The sequence below is a fragment of the Panthera uncia genome (assembly GCF_023721935.1).
Source record: "Panthera uncia isolate 11264 chromosome A1 unlocalized genomic scaffold, Puncia_PCG_1.0 HiC_scaffold_17, whole genome shotgun sequence".
Classification (NCBI taxonomy): domain Eukaryota; kingdom Metazoa; phylum Chordata; class Mammalia; order Carnivora; family Felidae; genus Panthera; species Panthera uncia.
In genome coordinates, this window is record NW_026057577.1 from 78936302 (window position 1) to 78962772 (window position 26471).

At 37.6% G+C, this 26471-nt stretch overlaps 1 long non-coding RNA gene across 2 annotated transcripts in view; it reads left to right on the top strand.

Moving 5' to 3' along the window:
- LOC125934348 (uncharacterized) overlaps positions 1–26471 on the top strand; it is a 123021-nt gene that overhangs the window by 85435 nt on the left and 11115 nt on the right. For both annotated transcript variants that reach the window (XR_007461338.1, XR_007461339.1), the window contains exon 2: positions 5967–6026. This is a non-coding gene — a long non-coding RNA (uncharacterized LOC125934348). The remainder of the gene's footprint in view (positions 1–5966; positions 6027–26471) is intronic.

Below are 26471 nucleotides of genomic sequence, written 5' to 3' on the forward strand. Positions count from 1 at the left end.
ATTTATTTTTGAAGGAGAGAGAGACAGAGTGTGAGCAGGGGAGGGGCAGAGGGAGAGGGAGACACAGAATCCGAAGCAGGCTCCAGGTTCTGACCTGTCAGCACAGAGCTCTACATGGGGCTCGAACTCACAAGCAGTGAGATCATGACCTGAGCCAAAGTGGGCCCCTCAACCAACTGAGCCACCCAGATGCCCTGCCATTTTAATTTTTTTTAAATGTTTATTTATTTTTGAGAGAGAGAGAGTACGAACAGGGGAGGGGCAGAGAGAGGGAGACACAAAATCCAAAGCAGGTTGCAGGCTCTGAGCTGTCAGCACAGAGACCGACACAGGGCTTGAACCTACAAACCATGAGATCATGACCTGAATCAAAGTCGGATGCTTAACCGACTGAGCCACCCAGGCATCCCTGGAAAATGGGTTTTTGCAACTGAAATTAAGTTGAGAATCTTGAGATAAAGAGATCATCTTCCATTTTCCAGATAGGTCCTAAATCCAATGACAAGACACAAATAGGACAGACACAAGTGGAGGAGGAAATGTGACTATGGAGGCAAACCACAGAGAAGCAGTGATGGATTCACAAGCCAAAGAATGTCAGTGGCCACTAAAAGTTAATAGAGGCAAAGAATATAATCTTTCCTAGAGACTTCAGAAGTTGATGGCCCTGCTGACTCTTTGATTTTGGATTTTGTGTCCCCAGAACTGTGAGAGAATAAAGTTCTGTTCTGTTTTTTTGTGTTTTTGTTTTTGTTTTTGTTTTTTTAATTTAACAGATTAAACATATTCCCATTAGGTTTAATTTCTTTTTTTAAATTTTTTTTTATTTTAACTTGTTTTATTTTTTATTTATTTTTTTAATTTACATCCAAATTAGCATATAGTGCAACAATGATTTCAGGGGTAGTAAACTTCTGTTGTTTTAAGCTACCTGGTCTGTGGTAATTTGTTATAGCAGCCACAGAAAACTAATATAGCTTTCATTTTATCACCAACATTTTCTAATGTTATCATCAAAGCACAGTTTGTTGTAGTAAACAAATGACCAGATGGGATCAAATGACCAGATGGAGCCTGGGTGGCTCAATTGGTTGAGCATCTGACTTGGGTTCAGGTCACGATCTCAAGGTTCGTGGGTTTGAGCCCCATGTTGGGCTCTATGCTGACAGCTCAGAGCCTGGAGTCTGCTTTGGATTCTGTGTCTCTCTCTTTCTTTGCCCCTTCCCTACTCATGCTCTCTCTCTCTCTCTCTCTCTCTCTCTCTCTCTCTTTCAAAAATAAATAAACATTAACAAAAATTAAAAACAAAAACAAATGACCAGAAATTAGGTGAAGAAGATGGTATTGGAGGCTGAGAGGGATAAACAGAAGAACAAATTTTGAAGAAAGAACAAACAGAAATTTACATTCATGAAACAGACAATTTTGTTTTTTCCTTTTCCTGTTGCATTCTTTTTGATATTGTGGTTTATTTTTTTCTATCTGTATTGGGGGAGTGGTTAAAGAATAGACTTTATTAACACTTTGTGAATCAGAAAAAAGCCAGGGATCACCATGGTAGTTCTCGGTGTAGAGTCACAAGAGAAGTTGAGAAGAGGTAGTTACAAATCTTTTGAAACTTTTCAATTGCACAAGGAGGTACACTATGTTTTATCCATATGAACAATCGGCTAAAGTATATCTTTTTCACATATACAAGCTCCAAAATGTTTCTCTACACCAAGAGGTTGTGCATTTTTTTATTTGTCCTAGGTGTGACCTGTTAATGCTACTGATTACCTGAGTATATGAAGATCTTGTTTTTGTTCTTTTATAATGTATTTTTTAAAAAGTATTCACTTAAGTAAGTTAAATTACATATGTTTTTGCTTCTTTATCTGTACAAATGTTTTAATGTAAATATATATAAGATGTAAATACTTATAAGCTAATAAGTATAATTCTTTTTCATTAAATAGGGACAGTGATCTACACTGAAGGATTGAATTGATGTGTCTGTTAGAAAAAATATGTCAATAATTTAAATACATTTAAGAAATATACTGAACTAATATATATAGAAAGGTTATTTCAATTTAATGCAAGAAAGTAATTTAACCATTTATAATTAATAAAGCTTCCTATTTTGATGTTTCTATATGCTGAATTTTTATATATAATCTTTGGAAAGTATAGTAATTTTTCTTAAAAATTGATGAGGAACTCAAGAATTGTATCCATGGAAAATCAGACACATTGTCCTTTGTAAGAACAGAGATGTGAAGGAATGTTTGTATGTCTTGTTTATATTAAAACACATTTTTTCTAAGGGGATTTTAACATATTTTATTAATATTGGCCCAGATTCTGTTGCTAGTCTGTCCATTAGAAAGATAGGTGAGAGATAATGGGTTCTCGTATTTTATTTTATTGTATTTTATTGTATTTTATTTTATTTATTTTATTTTTTTAAATGTTTATTTATTTTTGAAGGAGAGACAGAGTGTGAGTGGGGGAGGGACAGAGAGAGACGCACAGAATTTGAAGCAGGCTCCAGGCTCTGAGCTGTCAGCACAGAGCCTGATGTGGGGCTCAAACTCACAAACTGCGAGATCGTGACCTGAGCCGAAGTTGGAAGCTCAACCAACTGAGCCACGCAGGCGCTCCTATTTTATTTTATTTTTTGAAGTCTATTTTGTCTGATACAAGTATGGCTATTTTCTGTTTTTATTTTTAATTTTTATTTATTATTATTACTATTATTATTATTCGTTTTTATTTAAATTCCAGTTAGTTAACATACAGTGTGATATTAGTTTCAGGAGTACAATATAGTAATTCCAGGTGTAGAGCTTACTTTAAAAAAAGGGGTTCTCTTCTCTTATTTATTTATTTATTTATTTATTTAAATTTTTTTTTTTAACGTTTATTTATTTTTGAGACAGAGACAGAGCATGAATGGGGGAGGGTCAGAGAGAGGGAGACACAGAATCGGAAGCAGGCTCCAGGCTCTGAGCTGTCAGCACAGAGCCCGACGTGGGGCTCGAACTCACAGATCATGAGATCATGACCTGAGCCGAAGTCGGCTGCTTAACTGACTGAGCCACCCAGGCGCCCCAGGGGTTCTCTTCTTTTAGATGAATCTCCTATGTTGCCCCACCCCAATATATCCTCTGAATCCAAGTCTATTTATAAGAAATATAAATTGCTTTTCATTGTCTTCAAGGTAAATTCCAATTGTTTAACGTTCATGAACAAGCCCTTTTTAGTTAAATGACTCCATCTCCTACCATTGCCTCCCTCTTCATCCTCTATGATTTTATTTTGCAATTATACTGCTTAGTAGAGCCTATGCTATTCTATGTCTCTATATGTTTTTACATGTATGGAAGGATTCTATGTGAGATGCCAACATAATGTAATTTGTCTGGAAAACTGGTGGGGTGGGCACTTTTCCTACATTGACAGAACTTTTAGAAGATCTTATCCTGAGAGAAAAAGAAGGATGGGTGTGTTGTAATAAGTGAACCTTGGCCTCAGAAGGACAGAGCCAACCTCAAGTTTAGTATGGTGCCCATGACTTGTTCAGCTCCCTGTTGGGCACATGTCTGAATCCTATGGAGACTAAGTAGGAGAGAGATCTAGAAAAATCATAAAAAATGTGCTTTTGCATCTTCTTTTTGAGTGGAATTCCTACTATGCTTTGCCATAGAACTCCCTAAAGTGTGGATTATATGAAGGTCCAATGATCGTCCCCAGAGAGCTGTGGTTCCCTGTGGTATGATATTCCCTTTATCTGTTGATGCCAAGGAAATGCTACTAGGAACATCCTTTTTTCCTAGGTATCTATAAGACACTTTCTCTGATCTCAGAAATATCTGGTTGTTGTGGTGTTGGTGTTGGAATTGGTAGGAACTGGATGTTCTGAATTAATAGATGGAGAAAATTTGGAAACTTTTGGATGTTTGGAAGTTCCAAACATAATTATTTGGCGTCCTAATCAATAGAATCTTGCTAAGTGAATGAATCTTGTCTGATATACTCACCTCTGTTATTATATTAGTGGCTAAAATATGTTCCTTCCCCTACTATTTAAATTTTATCAAACTGTGAAATTTCTCTAGAAATAAAGTTCTTTAACTCAAAGACTTAACGACTTAACTATTATGATGGGATTTTAGTCTCTGTGGCAGGGTCGCAGATCTGATTTTTGATAAGGAGGAATTCTCCAGGTGTCCTCCCAAATCACACCTCCTAACTTCCTGTAGTGTCAGTCCTTCCACAACTGCCTGCAAATAAGTAAATTGCTCTGGGATCTAAGAGCTGATGGCTCTCTGAGGAGAAGGCCAGATGCTCCATTTTTGACTCGTCACTCACTTCACTGCTCCCATCTTCACATGAGAATCCTCACATTTATCACTCAAATCATGGAATATCACTGAGCAGGAAAAGATCAGTGGTGATGGTAGCTAGAAAAGCCAGTCCGAAGCTCTCATCAAGAAAGATCTGCTTTTTATTATCTTTTTTGCTTTGGTTTATGATAACTCACAGAAGTGAGGAAATAATCTTGGCATAATAACATTATGGGCTGACATCTACTAGTTTCATGCAGGATTTAGCTTTTTGCTGTGAAAGAAGTAATTGGTGCAAGAGAACTTGAGAGACCGGAAGCAGCTATTGCATCCCATTCAGGAATAATAGAGCTAGCTAAAATTAACCAGTGGGGTTTATAAAATCCAAACTTTCATCTGTTAAACCTAGATTAAATCGGACAGACCAAACACAGTCTTAACACTTGACCCATGTGAATGGAAGAGAGTTTAGATAGCATCAGATGAGCTAGGAATAAGAATGAGCATCCAAGGCTGTGAGCATCCCTGTAGACAGAGCTGATTATTGGGATCTCTGTCTGTGTACTGTCTGTGTATTGCTGTGGTGAGGTCCAAAGTGAACCTTCCTTCATATCCTGTTAGGCCTGAGATACTGCCAGATACTTCCTGCCTCTTTAGTACATTTTTGTGGCCCAGTTTTCATATTTTTAAATAGATCCCAACAACCATGGATACTGTTCATGAAGAACAGTATTCTTTCTGTTTTAATGGCATTCAAATGTTTCCCTCTTTGAAACTGACCCAATCTTATCACTCTGTATATGAGGCAACTGGAGAAGTCAAGCAGCTTTTGGTTCATGTTGGTTGCTAAGACCAGGAGCCAGGTCTTGACTGAGACAGACCAGAGCCAGGACTTTTGTCTGCCTCTCAGTCCGCTCAACCTTTTTTTATAGGATGCATTTTTTAAAATTAAAACCCAGAGTAAGTGGCTCCTTTTCTATCTGGGAATGGAAAAGATGTCTGAGATGCTCTTGGAAGTCATTAGAGTCTACCTCCCTGGCAAAGGGAAAAACAAAGCTAAGTCTGATCACTTACTTTTAGGGCATTGAAAAATATAAAACCTCAATGAAGACCATACTATAAGACATGGCCTATTATATATTTGTTTGAAAAAGAAAACAGTGACATTATTGACAAAGCACATAATGGCTATATTTAGCTGCAGTTTGGAAATTTGAGGGCATTAAATTTTTTTTTTTTTGTAAATATTAAAGAGGAACCTAAAAAGTGTCAGGTATTGTGTTAAGTGTTTAGGATGCAATGTCCATACTGCTTATGGACATGGCTCCTGCCTTCATTGTACGTACTGTCTACAGGGGGTATATAGACAAGTAAGTAGGTAAGTAAGGTGCAGTGTGAAAATGAGCATCATAGGGGAAGTATAAGGCATAGGTGAAGTACTTAGCAAGGGAACTACATCTAAACATGGGGGGTCTGAGAAGTTTTGCCAGTAGTAGTGACATTTAAGCTGAAAAGTCAAGGATGAAGAGAAGTTAATCCAGTGAAAATGGGAGTTGGATGGGGATGGGCATGCGTTATAGACAGAGGGGCAGCATGTGGAAAGTTTCCAAATTAAAAGAAGAAATAATTTTTCAGGAGCTGAGAGAAGTTTGCTGAAGTATGCCGGCTACAAACTTTCCTGTGGTTATTTCAATGGTGAGTATACAACGTTATTTTTTTCCCCTAAGGGCACACATTATTTAGCAAATGAATACTTTTTCTAGACCTAGACATTTAGGAAACAATTTTGGCTCCCTTTTGTCTTCTGAAGAAGGGGCAGAATGTTAATCTCCAAACATACTGGTTGTTTATTATCTCTGCCTGATGTGTGTGTGTGTGTGTGTGTGTGTGTGTGTGTGTGAGTGTTGCCGGGAGGAAGGGCTACCATGCTTCTACATAACTTGCACTCTGTGGATCATGACAAATGGATACCTTCTGTTGTCTACCTACTGGCTGTTGTCCCTTGCAACATAGAATGCAGGCATTGTGGTCAAAAACTTTGTGTGACGAGTCATATACAACTGTTAACATGTTTCCATCTCCTGGCTTTCCTATACTTTATCTATTTTATAACTTTCTTGTTTGCATACAACACTTCAGAATCCTACTTTAAGTTTCTGAGAATTCTGCCCCTGGACAATTATACTTGACAACGGAAAGGGAATAAAAGACACATTAAAAAAGGATTGTAAGCAACTTATGCCTATCCAAAGCAAACTGGTGATGAAAAATTGTCCTGTGTGTGTTTCTCTGTGCTGAAATAACTTGCTCCCTTCCGGCACAGCTGAGGATTATATATTAGGTCATTCAATATTAAAGTGATTGTGAAGATTCCTAATTCACAAATATGCCCTAATAATGTATAGTAATTATTAGCAATTATTTTCATCATTATTAATGATATTAATAGCTAAAATTTGTGTCATATTACTATATATCAAATATTGAGCTAAGTGTTTCATGCTTATTATTTCATTTAATCTGCATAATGTTCTTATGAAGAAGGCATTATCCTTTTCTTTATCTTACAGTTAAAGAAATTGAAGGATAGAGAGGTTATATACATTGCCCCAAATCACAGAACTAATATGTGGGAGGAAGAATTTGAAACTAGGCTGGCTGACTTCAAAGGTCACTTGTATACCAAATAGAGTCTGTTGCTGAAGATAGTGGCATCATAAAAGTTTGCAAAAAGAGAAAACTAACAGCATGTGCAAGAAACTGGTTGGGTATGATGTTAATTTAAAGGATAAGTTTCCGTGGCATGATGGACTGTCTTCTTATGGGTATTTTCAGGATATTTATTAGGTTAAAATTAACTTGCAGTTCTTGTGGATGCTAATAAGCTGCCCTGTTTACCTTGAAGCTGAACTTTACAAATGGTATTGTACCTTCATAACCTTGACATTTATTAGGGTTTGAAAAGTGCTGCTCACTCCTTGAGAAAAGAGAGTAAATGTACTCTTAGAGTGCTTTGAAAAAAAAAAAAATCAGTGCTATATGTGTGAATTGTTTGAGTGGTTCTTTATGGTTTACCAAGCACTTTTGCATTATTTTCTTTTATTCTTATATCTCTCTGAGAGAGAGAGAGAGAGAGAGAGAGAGAGAGAGAGAGAGAGGGAGGGAGGGAGGGAGGGGGAGGGAGGGAGAGAGGGTATTATTGCCTCCATTGTGCTGAAAAGGAAACTTATTCTTGGTGAGTGAAGGATAAACCGGAACCAGAACATGAAACTCACTCTTTTCCTTAAATACTTCTTTCCCTCTATATACCTATATGTAGTTTGGAAGAAAAATAGAGGAAATTTTGTAGGGAATAATATGTAAGAAGATAAAGTCAGCTCCCCATAGGTAAGCTAGAATGTGACTGCCTCTTGGCTGCTTACCATTGCCAAAAATAACTTGGTTAATAACCTCACTGCAGACAATGAAATTCCCAATTACCACAACACATAAATGTGGCATATAGCTTCTTTGCTGGCACCTACTTTTATGTCATTAGAAGAAAGCAGGGTCTTCATGGACTTCAGTTCTCCCTCTTTCCCCAACCCTGATGCCACCAGGGAGGGAAGACAGATGTTTGTAGAGAGGGGCTTTATAAACCTTAGGAAATCTCGGGAGCTCCTTCACTTTTTATGGAAGAAACTCATGGACTATGTGGTAAGGATTTAAAAAGATTTTGTTATTTTAGTAGATAGAGCTAAGGTATATTTTCTGTTTTAGAGCCCATTGTAGGGAGAAAACTCCATTCCAATGATTTGCCAACATACTCAAATTGTTGCTAAAATTTGTATTCAAGTAATGTATGTTTTTTAGAAAATGTTGGTCTTGGCCAAAATTTTCCATATTGAATTACAGAGATAAAAATGAGGCACGTGGCACAATAATTGAGAGTGTAGATTTTGATAAAAAACAGGCAAGAACTGGACACGAAGACATGTTGAAGGAGACCTTGGTAGCAGTCCCAAGAAACAACAATGATAGCCTGAAGCAAGTATCTGAAGTGACCAGTGTGCCTAGAGATTGTGGCAAATAGAAAAGGCAAAAATCAGTGTACGTCAGCTAATTGGATAATACGTTTTTTTGTTGTTGTTAGACATACTTTGTTTTTAATTTAATTTTTTTTGAATTTACATCCAAATTAGTTAGCATATAGTGCAACAATGATTTCAGGAGTAGATTCCTTAATGCCCCTTACCCATTTAGCCCATCCCCCCCCCCCCCCCCCCTCCAGTAACCCTCTGTTTGTTCTCCATATTTATGAGTCTCTTATGCTTTGTCCCCTCCCTGTTAAAACAGTATTAGCAGTAATTTTACAATGATCACATGTTCTGGGAACTTGGTGATCTTCAAATGTGATAAAAAATAATTTCCTCTGATCGAAGAAATACTTCATTGTTAGACAAGTACTTATAGTCAGAGGCTGGGTAGCAAAATTGTCCATTTTACTGGCCAAAACATCTAGTTTGATGCAGACCAGGAAAATACTACAATCCAAACAACTGGAAGAAAGTAAAATGACTCAGGGGCTGAGGGGCTGATTTAAGGCTCCTTTAGAAAGAGAGATTGAGGTCTACCCAGGGCAAAGACTTCATGACTCTGGTGAGGACGTCGAGTCTCTGCTTCAGAGATGTAGGCCTTAATCAAATCTGTTACATCTGGGTTTAGCTCACCTCTAGTTTATATAGTTACCTTTAGCGATATCTATCATTGGTCTGCTGCAGACTAGCTCTATGACCTTGGTCTAATACTTAACCTCACTGGATCTTTTTCTATAGCTCAATCAATGTACTTCCCATTCTTTTTCATTCCTCACAGGAACGCCTGTGAACAAATAACATAGTGAATGTGAAGTTGTTTTGAATTTCTCGGAGGAAAGTCACATTTAATACTGGAAGTTATTGCTATTATTAAAGTTTATTGAAGTTAATGATTATTATTAGAAGTTCATTGGGATAAACAACACTGCCAGTCAAGATTTGAGTAGCTCTTAGCTAAAAAATCAACAAGAGTTAAGCTTAAATGTTATGAGGGTTCTGCTGAAGTAGATAAAGGTTTAGGTAAAAGACATTTTTTTTTTTCTAGGAAAAGCATTGAATGGTAGGTTTATTTAGGACCCACAAAAACATTTTCTTAGATTTTTTAAAATTGGAATTGGAAGGTGCTCAGGTACCAGGTAAAATCTATTCTGTTAGATGAGATTTACTCATTTCAGGGATGGCTGACTGGCTTCAGTTTTGTTTTCTGTTCCCTCCATACATCTTCTTTCCTCCTAGCCTCCTTCACACACAACTATGAAATAATTATAAAAGCAGTGCATTCAACAGCCTCAACTCAGCAACATACAGGTATATATTACTCATTTTTTTTTTTTATGTTTTGTCAGCATTAATTTTCTGTTCCATTACCCACTGATAAGACTGGGGAGTAGAGAACCTTGATATTTACAGTAGAAGTATCTCAGTACATTCAGATAATTTTCTTCAGGTCACATTCACTACTCATTGTGGTCAATGTCTACTTTCAGTGGAGGGGTAGGGCCCTGCATTCCATTTCACCTGTATTTGCTAATGCTTAGGGTCTAGGTAAGGACTGACCGACATGTGAGGGACATGAATGATCTTTGTGAGGACTTTGGGTCACCTCTCTGATTGGGCATTGCCTCTTCTCCCTCTAACACTGGCTGCTTGATAGGATTTGATGCAGCTGGTCCCTAAGTTCTGGTTCCTTGGTATGACACTTGAACTAGGCATTGGTGACTAGGGGGCATTCTCTCTGCAGCCCCCTAACTTGAAGAATCTTATGGGGATGCTGCCACCTCTTTTTCCTCAAAACTCCTAAACAGATGGTCTTTGAGTTCCTCAGGTGACCACCTATCCTTGCCTGACATTATTTTTACAGCCTGCTCTGAGCCCTCAGAAAGCCTCAGAGCCCCCACCATGGAGCTTCAGCTTAGGGAGAAATTCAAGAGAGTAATCTTTGCCCTATTCCCAACTGTTTGCAGGTCCTGGTGCTTAGCAAACAGCTAGCTGTAAAATCAGCTGCCTATGAGATATCTATGTACTCCCACAAAGGAGAGAAGAGAAAGGAGGAGTACAAGTGCTCTACAAATTCTCTCCTATCATCTCTCCATGGATACCCCTTCTTTCCTACTACTAGGCTTTTAAAAATTTTTATTTATTTATTTTTTGTTGACAAAATTTTGGTTTCTTTGGAAACTCCTAATGCCAGGTAATTGGCATAAAAACCATTCCATTTCACATCCCTACATGATTCTTGAGTGGATCTGAATCTTTATAAATTAGTTTTAAAAGTTGTTTTTATTCATTCTCTTTAATTAGGCAAAACAAGACATAAATTTTTCATGGTAAATGAAATCTCTCTCCTATTATAAAAGATGCCAAGAGATAAAAATCTAGGCTAATGAGTTCCAAATTATGTATATGTGTGTGTGTTTTTCTCCCCATAAATCAGAAATGCATACATTGTTTTCCCAGTTTTACTGATGTGGAAAATGAGTCTCAGAGTTGTCTACATATCTAATAAAAGGCAGAGGATATATTCAAGTTGAGATTTGGCAAACCTCAAATTCTGTATTCTTTCTGCTAGAGGAAACAACCCTTCAGCGATTCCACTTGGTAGGCCAGCATTTGAACCCTATTCCTAAGTGTGAGAATGGTCTTTTCTTTATGAGTCTTGGAAGGGGCATACCTGCTTCCCATTATAGAAAGTGAAAATATTGGATGCTCTCTTCGCCTCCCTTGCAGCTAGGACAAGGACATGTGACCTAGGCACTTCCAAGTCAGATGTGATCCTCCTAGAATAGGGGGCACTTTGAGGAGTTCTGTCTGGTCAGCAGTAGCAGTGACCTTGCTTGGTTGAATCTTAATGGTACCAGGGCATGACTGCCAGTGTCTGTGTATGCTGTTGAGGGCTCACAATGATGACAGTGCAAGCTGCAAAGTGCAGGATTTTGAGATGGTAATCGTGGGGTTCTGACCAGGTCAGTGGCCTCATCTGGGCATATTCTTGGCTGTCTATCTATGCATCTGTTTCCCCCAATTTTCCAATGGATCTGAGACCTATCTAATATTCTTTTCATAAATGTCTTCCTATTTAAATGAGCCAGGATTGGTCTTATTTATTTATTTATTTATTTATTTATTTATTTTCAGGTTCCAATCTATAGTCTTCTGAATCCTTTTTAGCCCAATTCTTCTGTGTTTGATTTATTTATTTTTTCTGGGTTTGAGGTCTATGGAGTTTATTAGAGAGCTAGATAGTATTACTATTGGACACGTTTTGCGAAGTACTATCCATGGTTTCCTTAAAACTAAGGGTGATTATTAGGATATAAAGTGTATAATTGCCACAACATACTAGGCAAAATGCAAGAGCATAAATGATTTTCCCCATAACTTAACAGGCATGGGCTTTGGAATTTGTGAAAGGGGAGCAAAATAAGCATTTCAAGTGATTAATTTTATGAAGTGAAGCCCTTCAGTTGCCATCTGCCTAGCCGCATCCACTCAGTTCAAGAGTTAATGCACATGGGAGCACCTGGTGTTTAAGTCAGTTAAGCATCGACTCTTGATTTTGGCTCAGGTCGTGATCTCATGATTCCTGAGTTGGAGCCCCACGTGGGGCTCTGTGCTGACAGTGCAGAGCCTGCTTGGAATTCTCTTTCTCTCCCTCTCTCTCTGCCCCTCCCTTGTGCGCGCTCTCTCTCTCCCACAAAATAAATAAATAAACTTAAAAAAAAAAAAAAAAAAAAACAGAGGCACCTGGGTGGCTCAGTCGGTTGAGTGTCCGACTTCGGCTCAGGTCATGATCTCATAGCTTGTGAGTTTAAGCCCTGCCTCGGGCTCTGTGCTGATAGCTGAGAGCCTGGAGCCTGCTTCGGATTCTGTGTGTCTCTCTCTCTCTGCCTCTAACCCACTCGCATTCTGTCTGTCTGTCTCTCTCTCTCTCTCTCAAAAATAAATAAACATTAATAAAAAATTTAAAAATAAAAATAAAAAAATAAAAAAAGGCTTGACACACATGAAGCCCCTTCTACTCTGTCCACCATTCCCTTTCCTACCATTCTTTATTACTTTATGTACTCTCTCTCTTTTTTTTGGTAAGCCTACTCCAAACACACATCTATACATGGAATAGATTCAGTGGCTCCTCAAGAGTGGATACTGTGTCTCACTTGCATGTTTCTCTCCAAAATCCAGGCCGATGCCTGGAACAGAGTTAGCAATCAGTGAATATTTATTTGAAGGAAACAGTAAGCACTGTAAATTCTGGTATGGTTAATTTCTTTCCAATTTAACCCTTTCTTAAGTTAAATTTTCAAAAGAGATTTCTCTACATGATTTATTTAATTCTTCATTAAACTTCCATGATTTGTTTGGCTTCTTCCAAAACCTCTAGCTCTGTCTTAACTCCATACTTTCCATATTCTCTCCCACCACCACCCCCTCCATGTAAACCCACATATAACCAGCGTGCCCTACACAACAAGGTGACCCAGGGGTCATGGCTATATTCTTTTAACTTTAAAAATCTCCTCTGAAAAACCTTGGTATTAATAGCAGCACATTTTAAACTACCTTGTATGTTTACTTTCTCTAGCCCCACTTCACTGCTGCCACTTTCAACCCATTAAGACTTAGGAAAAGGGTTTTGATTGCTTAGTGACACATGATTATGTTCAGCATTTTAAATATAATTTGGGGAAGAGAGAAATTTAGATTGGGCTTAGACATGCCTTTAACTTTATATGTTTAGAGCCTACGTCCCAAAGTTCTCTGGTACAGTCATTATCCTAGTCTATAGTGTAAAACTCTATTTGTGTTATCTGTCTCAGAATTCTGAATTTCATGCTGTGAAATATGGGGTTCCATTTTGTAACACTCCCTTTCTAGAACCTACTCTTTATTTTCAAAGAGAACAAGGATTATAGTGGAAGAAAAGAATGAGGATAATAATGGCTCCATTTTTACAAGCACCCTGTCAGGTTTTTGTGATGTAACCTTCGTCAATTTAAGTAAAGGCAGGTGAGAAAGACCCAGGGGCTCCAGCCACACAAGGCTGCCCTACATGTCCCTACTGTTCCATCTAACCCTAACTCTCTCCCAGTCTTTTCAAAAGGAGAAAAGAAAAGGACATGAATAGTTCCTGTCTGTTGTACTACAAACTGGATAGAATATATCAAAGAGGAAATTACACGTCTGGGATTTGGAAAACATTCATTAGGACTGATCATAGAGCAAATTGACATGGACCGATGCAATGTGCTGGCCTTATAGTAGATTTAAATATATAGAACAAAGGCAAGGACAGGCAGTGGCTTAACCTTGATTTTCAGTCAATTTCTTTAAATATCTTTTTAACATTTCTACTGTATTTCGGGCATAAAAAGTACTGAGATCTGTTTCTAAAAAGAAACTATGTTAAGTGTCACATTGTATAAACATACCTTTGGAGGCATTTACAGTTTAGTCAGGGAAGAGGCATGGAAGAGGCATGGAAGAAATATAACAAATTATAATACTATGTAAGATTTAATAGTAACTACTGTATAGTGATTAATTACCTTGTGCCTTAAACTGTTCTAAATAGTATACCAATAGGACCTCTTTTTAATCTTCATAACAACCTTATTATTAATATGCATTTTACAAAGAAAGAAACTGAGACACAGAGAGGTAGCCCAAGGCCACACAGAAAGTGAATGGTGGAACATAATTCAAACCCAGACAGTCTGGCTGGAGAGCATGTATGCATGTTTTAGACAGTAATATGAGGTGACATAAGGCAGTACATGTTAAATGAATGTATATTTCAGAGGTGGCAAGACGGTGGGTTGGGCTAAACCTGTTCCTTAAGTGTTTGGGTCACACTCAGTTTTGCCTGCATGTTGTTTTGAAAAGTTTGTGTGTATTTTTAAAAATTTTAAATTAATTTCCAGTATTTAAAAAGTAAGGGATTTTACATACATATTCAGATTCTGGCTTTTCCCGATAATTCAGACGGTATGGATATCCTCTACCCACATTCTTAAGAGGAAACATGGTCTGCAACTGAGTAGCTGCTGTTCAGTTTAAAAGAGACATTCCTTGGGGTGCCTGGATGGCTCAGTTAGTTAAGCATCCCACTTTGGGTCAGGTCATGATCTTACTGTTCATGGGTTCAAGCCCCACATTGGGCTCTGTGCTGACACCTCAGAGTCTGGAGCCTGCTTTGGATTCTGTGTCTCCCCGTCTCTCTGTCCCTCCCCTGCCCACACACCTCTCAAAAATAAATATTTAAAAAAATTAAAAAAAAAAAGAGGCATTGCTCTTGGGGTTCCAGGGTGGCTCAGTCAGTTGAGCGCCCCTTGTCAGGCTGGCTGTGTGCTGATACTGTGGAGCCAACTTGGTGTTCTCTCCCTCTCTCTCTGCCTCTCCCCTGCTTACAGTCTGTTTCTCTGTCTCTCTCTCTCTCAAAAATAAACTTAAAAAAAAAAAAAAGAGGCATTGCTCTTCAGTTTGCTGTAGTCCTTACCACTCCCTTTTATTTCCCATACAAATGTATGTCAGCAGCCATTTATCTTCCTGCTTCAATATTTTTTGTTTCTTTTGTGTTAGAGTTAGGAGGAAAATTATATCTTGTACTGATGTCTGTATCAAGTACGAGAAAAATGAGAAATGTGCATAGATACCCAGCATTTACAGTTACTCATGCATGTATGTTTTTGGTCAGGTTTGTGAATTTGAGGTTGTAAACTATGTAGGCTACAACACAAGGCTCACTTGTATAGGAAAATTACTAAATATAAAACAGGAATTTGCTTGGGCCTTACAGAGTGGATAGGATTGTCATAGGTAGAACAAAGTATGTTAGGGATGGTAGGAAGGCTAAATGGGTAAAAATCAAATTGTAATTTGTATAAAAAATAGATTCAGTAGCAAAACAATCATTACTCGGTTTTTGACTGGAGTAATCTGTGATGGTTTTGGTGGCTTCTGAGGTTGCCGTGAATGGAAGGCATAAACAAATCTGAGAATTGTTTCAATGAAAGGACATATTATGTCTCCCCTTTCTCTGCCCTCTGTCTCTAAGACAGATAGACAACGTACTCAGATATAAACATAAATACCCAAACATACAATATGTGCACACACACATACAATCTTTACCCCTTTGAATTGTTCAGTGGATTTAAGTGACAGGGTAAGACGTAATCTTGATATAACTGCCACAGTAAGTTAATTGCTAGACCATAATTGTACCAAAACATTCAGGTAATAGCATTAGAGATATTATTTTCCTTCAGGCAGGCACTTCTGGCATCCACAGGGTCATAGAATCAATAGAGAAGAAGGGATGAACCCTGGATGCCTTGCAGACAGAATCAAAAGGTAACCTTTTCCATGGGATTGCCAGCCAGTCAAGGTCTGGCTTTTCAAATTACCTGGCAAGGTCTTCTGTTGTCATCTTATATCTACAAGCCCTAAGTGTAGTCTCCTCCAACCCGTATTCCAGTTGGAAAAAATAGTTTTAAAAAATATCGTTTTGAATAGGTTATTACCTGGCATCTTTCAGAATAATAAAATAAAGAACAATTTCAGAGCTGTCCTTGAGTGCATTTGACTGCAGCATCTTCATGCACAGTGAGGCTCACTGAGCATCAGTTTGCTACACTTCACTGTACTAGAGGTAGTTCTCAATGCAGTCATCCATTTCAATTATCTTATGCCAAGAAAATGAGTATTTTTTAAACTCTAGTGGCACAATTTCCTCCCTTACGTATTCTGTCTTAAAAGAAAATATCACTTCCAAACAAAAAGCAAATACTTAAATCTCTCCCTCACTCCTGTCCATCCCTATCTTTAAAAGATTAGATATCAGAGCAAAATAATTTGTAGTAACTGTGTAAATTTTTAAGATGTAGCCTGGCTGAGCTACTTCTGTTCGATACATAAAATTTTTCTTAATAAACTGCTTGAAGCAAAATAGGAATTTCACAGGTGGTAAGTCTATTTTTCTCTCTTCAGATATAACTGCTGATTTCAAACATGTGCATTTGGGACCCATGGACAATAAAATTACTGTTTTGCAGATGCATAATAAATAAATGTTAAAGGTTAAAAGTATATGCAAAGCACACACAAAAGCAAGTGCTAACCAGGTTTTAGAATTCGGAAGTGTCATAGCATTTGCTGCAGTGGAAAGGGCCTAGATATTTTGAGGTTTTATTCTGTGGACACTCATTTCCATCTGTAAGGGACTCCCTTCCTTTCTTCTCTCCTTCATCTGTCCCTTCCTTTCTTTGTAACTTGAACATGTGTGCTGCCCTAATAGTTACTGTCCCAGGTGCTAGGACACAAACTCCTTCTATTAGTCTGAGAGGTGTTAAAACAGGTTGTTTTAACAGAAATTTATTTTCTCAACATGCTGGAGGTTAGAAATTGGAGATCAAAGTGTTGGCTGGTTTGGCTTGTGCTTGGGCCTTTCTCCTTGGCTTGCAGACAGCTGTCTTCTTGCTGTGTCCTCTCATGGTCTTTCCTCTGTGGACATTCATCCCTGGTGTCTCTTCCTCTGTTGATAAGCATACCAGTCATATTGGATTAGAGCCCCAACATTATAACCTCATTTAACCTTAATTCCCTCTTACAGTCTCTATCGCCATATGCAGTCACATCCTAAGGTTAGGACTTCAACATATGAATATGGGAGGTACATGCTTCAGTACATGTCACACCCTAATACGAGGTCCCTGCTTTGGAGAGGCTTATGGAATAATAGAAGGAGATAGAGAAGGGAACAAAAGTATGAATCACTTGACCAAGGATAAGTCATCTTACCTCTCACCTTCTCAGCATTTTTCCTGTAAGTGATGGACTGGGTGAATAATATCTAAAGTTCCTAGGTCTGATGATCTGTGATTCCTAGTCTGTGACTAAAATGGTGCCCAATACACAGTGTGAAGTAAATATGGAGAATGGGAAAAGACTGGGCAGGGGAGATAGCAGCAACTGAATGGTTTCTACTCCCTCTCCAGGAGCTACTGGGATGACTGTGATCATTCCCCTTCAGTTTTCTAAGAATGGTTCCCTGTCTCCCACGTATTTCAGGCTGTTGGTGATTTTTATTAATCAATCACCTACCAACTTTATATTCTGAAGGAATGAAGTAACATTTAACAAATTCTAAATAGAACAAAACAAACCCCAAACTCTCTCCTGGGAGCTGAGTAGACATTTTGTTGCCTGAATTTAAGGACTGAGTCCCTGAAAGAATGCCCATGCACCACCAATCAATAAAGTCACTTCTCCCCTACTATAATATCAAATGCATGCAATGGAAACCCTTAGTGTTGCATATTCTGTGATATATATATATATATATATATATATATATGTCACATTTTCATAAATTGTGATTCCTTTCTGAAAATGAATTTTCCTTTTTCTTTTTACCTTTTATCCAGTGTGAAGTAATTTAAAAAACCCATTAACACATATTGCCATGTTAATTGGATGATATTCTTCAAGGTCAAGAAACTATCAATAGATATTGAATAGTGACTATAAATAAACTCATCACAGTAATTAGATTTGTCAATTAAAATTGGGAACAGCTAGCTCTTTATGACTGGATTAAAGGTGGATCACTTTGGGAAAATAATTTTACTCAACATAATAGATAAAGATTGGATGATGATCTCATATGCAAGTTTGACCCCATGAGTGAAATAAGCTTTTGATTTTTTTTTCATATCAACAGATTCAGAAACTCTCGCAAGTGTGGATGCTGCTGAATTTTCTCTAAAAATATTTTAAAAAATTGAAATAAGTGAAAACTCCAACATAATATTTACAAGACACTCAAATAGCAAGATCTAACATTTGTTAAGAACTTGGTCTGTGCTAGCTTGTGTACTAAAAGTTTAACGCATTATCTTTTTTATTCCTTGTAAAAACCACATGGGATATATAATTTTCTTTTTTTTGCAGGTAAAACTTTTCCAAGGTCATTCATGCAACTAATAAGTGCCAGAGCTGTATGAAAATTTAGGTCCATCTGACTCCAAGCCCAACAGTCTTGTCATCTCTCTGCATGTCCATGACTAGATAAATACTTTAATTAGTTTCAATTTGTTCATTATTCTCTCCAAGTGAGAAGGTTTTTGGTGAAGAAAAATATAACCCTTGTTGTTTTAGTTTTAGCAAATTTGGCAAGGTTATTCTGAAAACCAGATTGCATAATTTATTGCATAGTTCTTCCTTTTTTAATTTGGATATTTTACAGTGTATAGAAATTTGTGACTACCATTTGCATTCAATTTTGTTGGTGACACAGGGCTATATATTTTCCCACATGTTCTTTCTTTATAAGGGGGTCTAAATTGCATAGCAACTTTAGCATCACTGGTCTGTGGACGTCAAGTGTTTTTATGTATGGAAGAGAGGTGTGACTGTTAATGTTTGATGCTGCCAAACTGATATATTCACTCAGCAAATGATCACTAAGTGCCAATCATGTGCCAAGACCTGGTCTAGGTGCTGGCAATATAGCAGTGTGAGCAAAAGAAAAAAATTCCCAAATTCAAAGAATTTGTTCTGGGGGTAGAAAGGCAGAACCAGTGTGTGATCTCAGAGCTGTCTGACCCCAAAGTGCATACTTTACCAGTAAGCTATTCTGCCTTTATATCCACTGAGTCACTTTTTTTTTAAACATAAAACAAATACATTTGGTGTGTCTGTGTGGGGTGTAAAAGTTTGGGGGAGGATATAGAATGTATGGGTGATGGCTGGGAAGCAGTCTACTAAGCTACATCTGTCTTAGTTTATCAAAGTGTGACACTAACTACTGACATGTGAAAGCATGATGCAGTAAGGCATGGTTCATACTTTCTGATTGTTGCAGAAAAATGTCTAGAGTTTTTGGTGTGCCAGATCCCCATAGGGAGTGGCCCCCAAGAACATCTGTGACAAGTGAGGGATTATTATATAGAGTAGTTGTCAATGCTGATAATCAACTTGAACACCAAGTTCTTATTTATTATTTTAATAAATATTGTTATTGAGTAATCCTTCTGTTTTAGGTTCCAGATAGTGGAGATAAGCAAAGATTTGGGGAAATGACAGAATGGAGCATATATGGCAATTATCAAGTATTTTGACATGGATATAATATTGACTGGAAGTGTAACCAAAAATAAGGCTGAAGAGAATAGAGTGTGTGCTGTACTAAATGGTGTTTGATCTTATGGCAGGGAATATGATCATTCATGCTTCTCATACTGGGAAACAGACATCACCGGGAATATATTGTTGATGCTAAGTGGTACAGAGGCTGATATATAAAACTGTTCTTTCTGTAATACCAATTTTTTTCTTGATTACCCCAAGGAAAAAAATTAAAAATATTAAACATGGATACATTAGAAAGACACATGCAAAGTCTATATGCATTTTAACTTTTATATCTATTTTTGAAGTATGCTACACATAGAGAAAAGTGAACATATATGTGTAGAGATGGTAAATTTTCACTGATAACAGCCAATATCCCATCAAGAATCAGAACATTACAAGCACCCTGAACCCCTGTGTGTACTTTCTTGGTGTCTACCTCCTTTGACCAAGAGTAAGCATGCTCTCCTGACTTCTAAAAACACAAACTTGTTTTACCTGTTTTGAATGTTAGAGTCATGGAACCATACAGTGTGTGTGTTCTTTTGTGTGTGTCTGGCTTCTTTCACTCATCGTTATGGGAGAGTCATCAACATTTTCTGTATAGTTGGAGACTATTCATTCTCTTGGCTGTATAGTGGTCACTGTGTGAATATACCACATTTTGTTTATACAATCTGCTCTTGATGGGCATTTGAGTAGTTTACAGTTTTTGATTAATACAGATAGATGTGATATGACATACAATTCTGTCTTTTCAGGGACATGTGTGTGCATTGCAAAGAGCCAAGTTGCCAGGTGATACATTTGTACATGTTTGGCTTTAAAAGATAGTTTTCCAAAGTGGTTGTGCAATTTATACTCACACTAGCAGGATTTAGAGTTCTGGTTGTTCTAAATTCCTTGATAAAATTTTCCATCATTTTAATTTTAGTCATTCTAATAGGTATGCAGTAATACTTGATTGTGATTTTTAATTTGCATTTCCCTAATGCAAATTTTCATATTTTTTGTCATTTAGATATTCTCTTTGGTTAAGTGTTCATTCTTGTCCACTTTTTAGTTGGATCTTTTCTGTTTTTATTTTTTTTTCTCAGTGATTCTTAGAGGTTCATTATATATGCTGATATTAGCCCTTTGCCAAATATCTAAATTAATAGTATCTTCTCTCAGACTATGTGTTGACATATATATATATATATATATGTTTAGCTAATACATAAGACTTCAATAAAATACTGCTCACAAGAAGTCATTTTGGGTTATGCCCCAATCAAAGGATGAAACTTTTCTCATGTATTTGCTCCATTACCACTTCTGGGTCCAAGTACCATATATTCCAGCCTGTCCTGGCTTCCTTTCAATCCAGAAAGATTTGGGAAGCAATGGACAAGGCTAGATTAATAATGCTTGCTAGTATACTTCACAGTCTCAGGAATATAGAGTTATATTAGATTTTGGAATCTATAGAGTTAGAATGTAGAATATATATATATATATAAAATATATATTATGTATATATATACATATATATTTATTATGTATATATATACACATGTATTATGTATATATATGTGTGTGTGTGTGTATATATATATATATATGTATATATATATATATATGTAGTTTTTAGAAAATGGTGCATTTTTTGTTAGTAGACATGTGGTATGTTTTAAATCCTAGAATGACCATCACTATTGTTCTATTGAAGCCCAGTCATAAAGGTCATTGATACCTTGGCCCATATCTTTTGTTTGTACACAGTGTAAGTACCTTTTTCTTTCTGTCACTCCTCCTCACTCTTTATTTAAATATACGCATCAGTTAGGAATGCATTCTGCTGTGAATAACAATTTAAACCCATGATGGTTTATTGGTTTCATGAAACAAATTCAGGGGTGAAAGTCCAGAGCTGGAGTAGCAGTTCAGGATGGTTACAAGGGACCTGGTTGCTTTCCATTTTTGCACTTTCCTCTCTTTTAGCATGTAGGTCTTTGTCCTTATGCTTCCTGACTCAGGGTCACAGGATGGCTGCTGAACCTACAGGGAGGGAATATGTTATTCAGGCAGGAAGAAGGCAGAGAGCAAAATAACTAGTAGGCTAGTTCCTAGTAGGCTTTATGTTCATATTGGAAAATTCTGGGGACTTCTGTCCATTTCTTATGGCCTGAACTCTGACGTATGGCTGCACCTGGCTCCAGAGCAAGCTAAAAAGTGGGGTATTTTTGCTTTGTAGCTCAGAGAGCAAGGAGAGCGAGGACAGAGGACTGTGAAAGGGATATAGTCCCAAGAACAGGTCAGAGAACCTTCACCTCCCTTCTTTCTTATCTTCTTTTAACTATTGGTTATTGTTATAAGAGTATTGGAGGCTTATTAAAGAATACTTGAGAAATATTTAACATCCTAAACAATCACTATAGACATATCAGCTTTCATTTCCTAGTCACTTCAGAAAACAAGACTGGGGTCTCAGTGTGCTCATTGGGGTGTCACTGCTCACAGGCGGTCTCAGTGGACAGAGATAGGTAATACACACACACATTCCATCTGTATTTATGTCTGCATGTTTATTATGAAATAAGTGAGCTCACATTGATATATTTAATTCCAACCCCACATCATTCCAGCTGTATCTTTTTTTTCCCTCTATTTGTCAGCCCTTTTCCACCCTGAGTAACCTGACTCACTCCCTTTATCCTCTACTTATTTGCTTATTTCATCAATCTGTCTGCAACCAATCTCCTAGCTTACCACTTTCCTCTTCCATCCCTCTGGATGTCTTCCTAGCTTTATTCGGCCTTTAACATCATGTGCCAGACTTCTCCCTCACATGGACATGACCTTCTCCTGCTTGAGCTCAGACAACTATGCTAGGCTGCTCATCTGTTCTCGCTCTCTTCCTGCTTCCTAGAGGAAGCTGAATGCTGCAGCTTCTCACTGGTTCAGCGGACCATCTGCACCTACATTGATGGGCCCCGTCAGTTATTTTTGGACTGAATTTTGCAGGAAAAGAAAGGAAGGAGAGAAGGATATGAAAGAAAGTTATTTGCATTTTTATTGTATGCTGTTTTCTGATGTTAGAAATTTTACATTTCCTTTAAGTTTACTTGGTTAATCTTTTTTGGATGATTTAACGTATTATTTTAAGGTTCAAATATGATGCCTACAGAGATACTGAAAAAAATATTGTTTTCCTTTTAGTTATGGAATTAATTGGACATTGATTTTGTCATTTAATGTCTAAAAGGGGCAGATCTAAGCTAATTTTTTCCATGTTATTGCAATATCACATTCCTTTTGTTTACTTGTGGCTCCTCTTATCCCATTTCTGTTTCCTTTTACTTGTATTTCCTTTTCCTCTTTGCATCTCTTTCTATAGTCCCTCAAATCCTGCCACCAGAGATCACAACCCCTGCCACCTCTGGCCTAGAATGCCCTTTGCTCTCCCCTCTGCTATCCTCTGAATACGCTCTCTTACACCTTGAATAATTGTCAACTAGGTTTTAGGCAATCAGGCTGAGTTATTCACAGTAATGAATGCCAAATAAATCACAGATATGTAAGGCTCTTGCTAGGAGAGGTTAGGGAAAGAGAACCCTCTGAGTCTCTAAGATCTTCCAGTCCTAGCTTTCAGTCTGCAGTCGAAGTCAGCAGAATTATTTTTTCTTATTCTTCTCTGGGAGGTGACTATCTTACCTTAAGCAATGTGACTTTCTACTCCAATAGATTTCTACTCTTGGAATGCACTGGTCCAAAAAGGCTTCCCCTAACATCTAGGTCAAATATTTTATCTGTTGGAGAAGATGAGTTTAGAGGTTCCAGAAACAGGGGCACCTGGGTGGCTCATTCCGTTAAGCGTCTGACTTGGGCTCAGGTCATGATCTCACAGTTTCTGGGTTCGAGACCCACATCGGGCTCTGTGCTTACAGCTCAGAGCCTGGAGCCTGCTTCAGATTTTGTGACTCCCTCTCTTTCTTCCCCTCCCCTTGCACTCTGCCTCTTTCTCCCTCAAAAGTAAATAAACATTAAAAAAAAATTTAGAGGTTCCAGAGACATCCCAGGACGGCTCCCTCAGTGTTTTGCTTTGAGTCCGCTCCCCCAGATAAACAGAAACATGCTTCGCTTACGTGTTGGGAACAGTCATGGATGTGAAGCACTTTGCGTTTATGTGTCAGTAAGATACCATGGACATGCCAGTTACTCATTTTATTACTCTAGGTTTTATGTTACAATATTACTTACATTTTCTAGTAGATTTCCAGTCTTTGAAGTTCTAGGGCATAGTTCTCAGACCACAACTTAAAATACGTAGGGATTAAGGGACTAAGAGATAAAGATGAAGTTTAATGAAAATGAGTTGGAAGGGCTAAAGGACAGTGAATAGGTTTCCTCTCCTCTTGATTCCCAAGCAGATGCATGTGTGAGGAACTCTGTTTTAGAAGGTTGTGTATGTCCTGAGTAAAGTCAGAGAAAGTGCTAAAATGATGTGGTTATAATTAGGAAGTGGTTGGGGTTGGGGAGGGATAGAGAGTATATAATATGTTTGTGAGCTGAGTGATTTTTGAAACCACCTTCAAGGTGAAAGTAATAAGCCAACCCTATGTCAGTCTTTCTGGAACTTATAGTCAACTCTTGATTATGTGAGAGAGCAGTGGAGTGGATAATTAGCAAAGAATAGATAGTTCTCTATGCTTTTCTGTTAATGTGGGCAAGAGGATGATTGGTTCAGGTTGTTTAATAGAGGGGAGAGAGAATCTTTTTTTTCTCCTCAACCGTCAACACTTCTTTCCTTCTCATTTTATTAAACTATAACTTTATTTCTCATTTCACAGAAGTAATCAGGAGAGAAATTCTTTATTGTCCTATCATCACATCATTCAACACCCTACATCTGTACACAGAAACTCCACCTTTCATCTTGCACTATGGATGAAATGTATCTAGTTGTGGCAGCCCCCTCTATCTCCCTGCCACCACTACAACTTATTCATAAGACCCTATCCTCTCTGGCCTAGTCAAGGGTGTTGTTCTAACAAATCTTTTCCTTATCATTTCTTGCTTTTTACCAGAGTATTCCAATGAATAAACATATGAGCTTTCTCCTATCTTTAAAAAAATAACAATAATAACGAAACCCCCAAATTCCCTTCTCTCCATTTATTGATTCTTTTGCGTAAAACTACAAGAAAAGGCTGTTGTATACATACTGTATACTTTTTGGCCCACGATGATGACCTTGAAACCACTCTCATAAAGTACATCTGAGTACATAAAACCACATCTTTTATGTGGCTAAATGGGATGGTCAATTATCACCTTGTCTTACTCAGCCTCTCAGTATCATTTTACACAGTTAAACACTTCCTCACTCCTAAAATACTGTAACTGATTTCTAGGATGCCCCTTTATCCTGGTTTCCTACATCACTAGAGATAACCTTCTTAGTCTCTTCTTCCGGCCTTTAAAATTTGGAGTGCAATTTCCCATTGTTGTTTTCATTCTTGTGGCTTTAAATACTATCTCTGTGCCAAGGACTTCTTTACCCACATATAAACAGCTTGGTTTTATTTATTTATTCAACTTTCTCAAGGCCCCTGATCATACTGGATTTTTAGTAATTCTTCCCTGGCCAGCCTTCATAGAAGAGTGAGTCTCCCCAGTCACTTCCTATAGCCTCTGATCTTCCTTTTACTCCTCTGCCTTAAGCAATATCTGACATACTGTATATTTACTTGCTAAAGTTTAAATAAGAATGTAAACTTACTGAGCCAGCATCTTTAATTTATTGTCTACTGACTCCTAGCACCTAGAACAACACCTGTCACCTAATAGGTACTAAGTAAATATTTACTGAATGGATGGATGACTGGATGGTAACAGAAACAAACATACTTCTTATTTTGATTAAAATTGTAAGGGCTGGAGTTGTATCATATTTGTGTAGCAGTATGAGAAGGCGGGAGAAGGACATGTTGTGAGAAGAGAATGGAGGCCAGAGTCCACATGTCAGCTGGTTAGCACCAAACCAAACTCTTGGGAAGGGAATTCTAGCTCTGTCTGAGTGGTGATGAAGTGATTCATGCAGCATTAAGATGGGTGATAGACTTTGTTAGGCATCAGGGTAACCCATTAGGATATCCTCATGTGGGGGTGGATAACATGAGATGTGCTAGGTAGAAGAAACAATTTCTAGGACTGACTGGCCCCATGAATTCTTCAAGTCTATTTGTCACAAACTGTAACTTCTTCAATAATACATATTTTTTAAAAAGATGAGGGACTAATGTTCTTTTCTTAAGAAGTGTTTCTGGCTTACAAAGAGAGGCAGCAGAAAAAATAACAACACATTATGTATATGAAAATCAGCAGCTGCAATGCGATGAAAATAAGGCAATGGGATTTTTAAATTAAAAATATTCTAATTTCAAACCTCCTGTCTCTTACTATTAAAAAATTCTCTAAGGCAACAAGATATAGCTATAAAAGCTCAAAATCTGTTTTAATCTTAGCTCTACTGCAAAACTAATGGAATAGCAGAATGGGGAATTACTTATGTTCTCATTACTTTAGTTGTTTTTTTTTGTTGTTTGTTTTTTTGTTTGTTTTGTTTTGTTTTTTGTTTTTTGTACATTGAGGATGCTGGACTGGAGTAGAGTTAGCAAATATATTTCATCTGCTGTTCCAACTGTGATCTGTTGGTAAAGGCAGCCTGGAGCGCTGTGTGGATAAGCTTTGGAGACCACACCTAGCCTCTGCGAAAGAGAAAGTTGAAATTGATTGGTGCTGTCTGCCCTGGGTTTAGAAAAGATGAATGGCAGAAAGTATGCACTGTATCTTTGCTATCCTGCACTATACAGTGTATGAGATATTTTCAGTTCTAAAATTCAGTGATTGGGAATGCCTAGTATGTTATGTGCAGTCTTTGCAATAA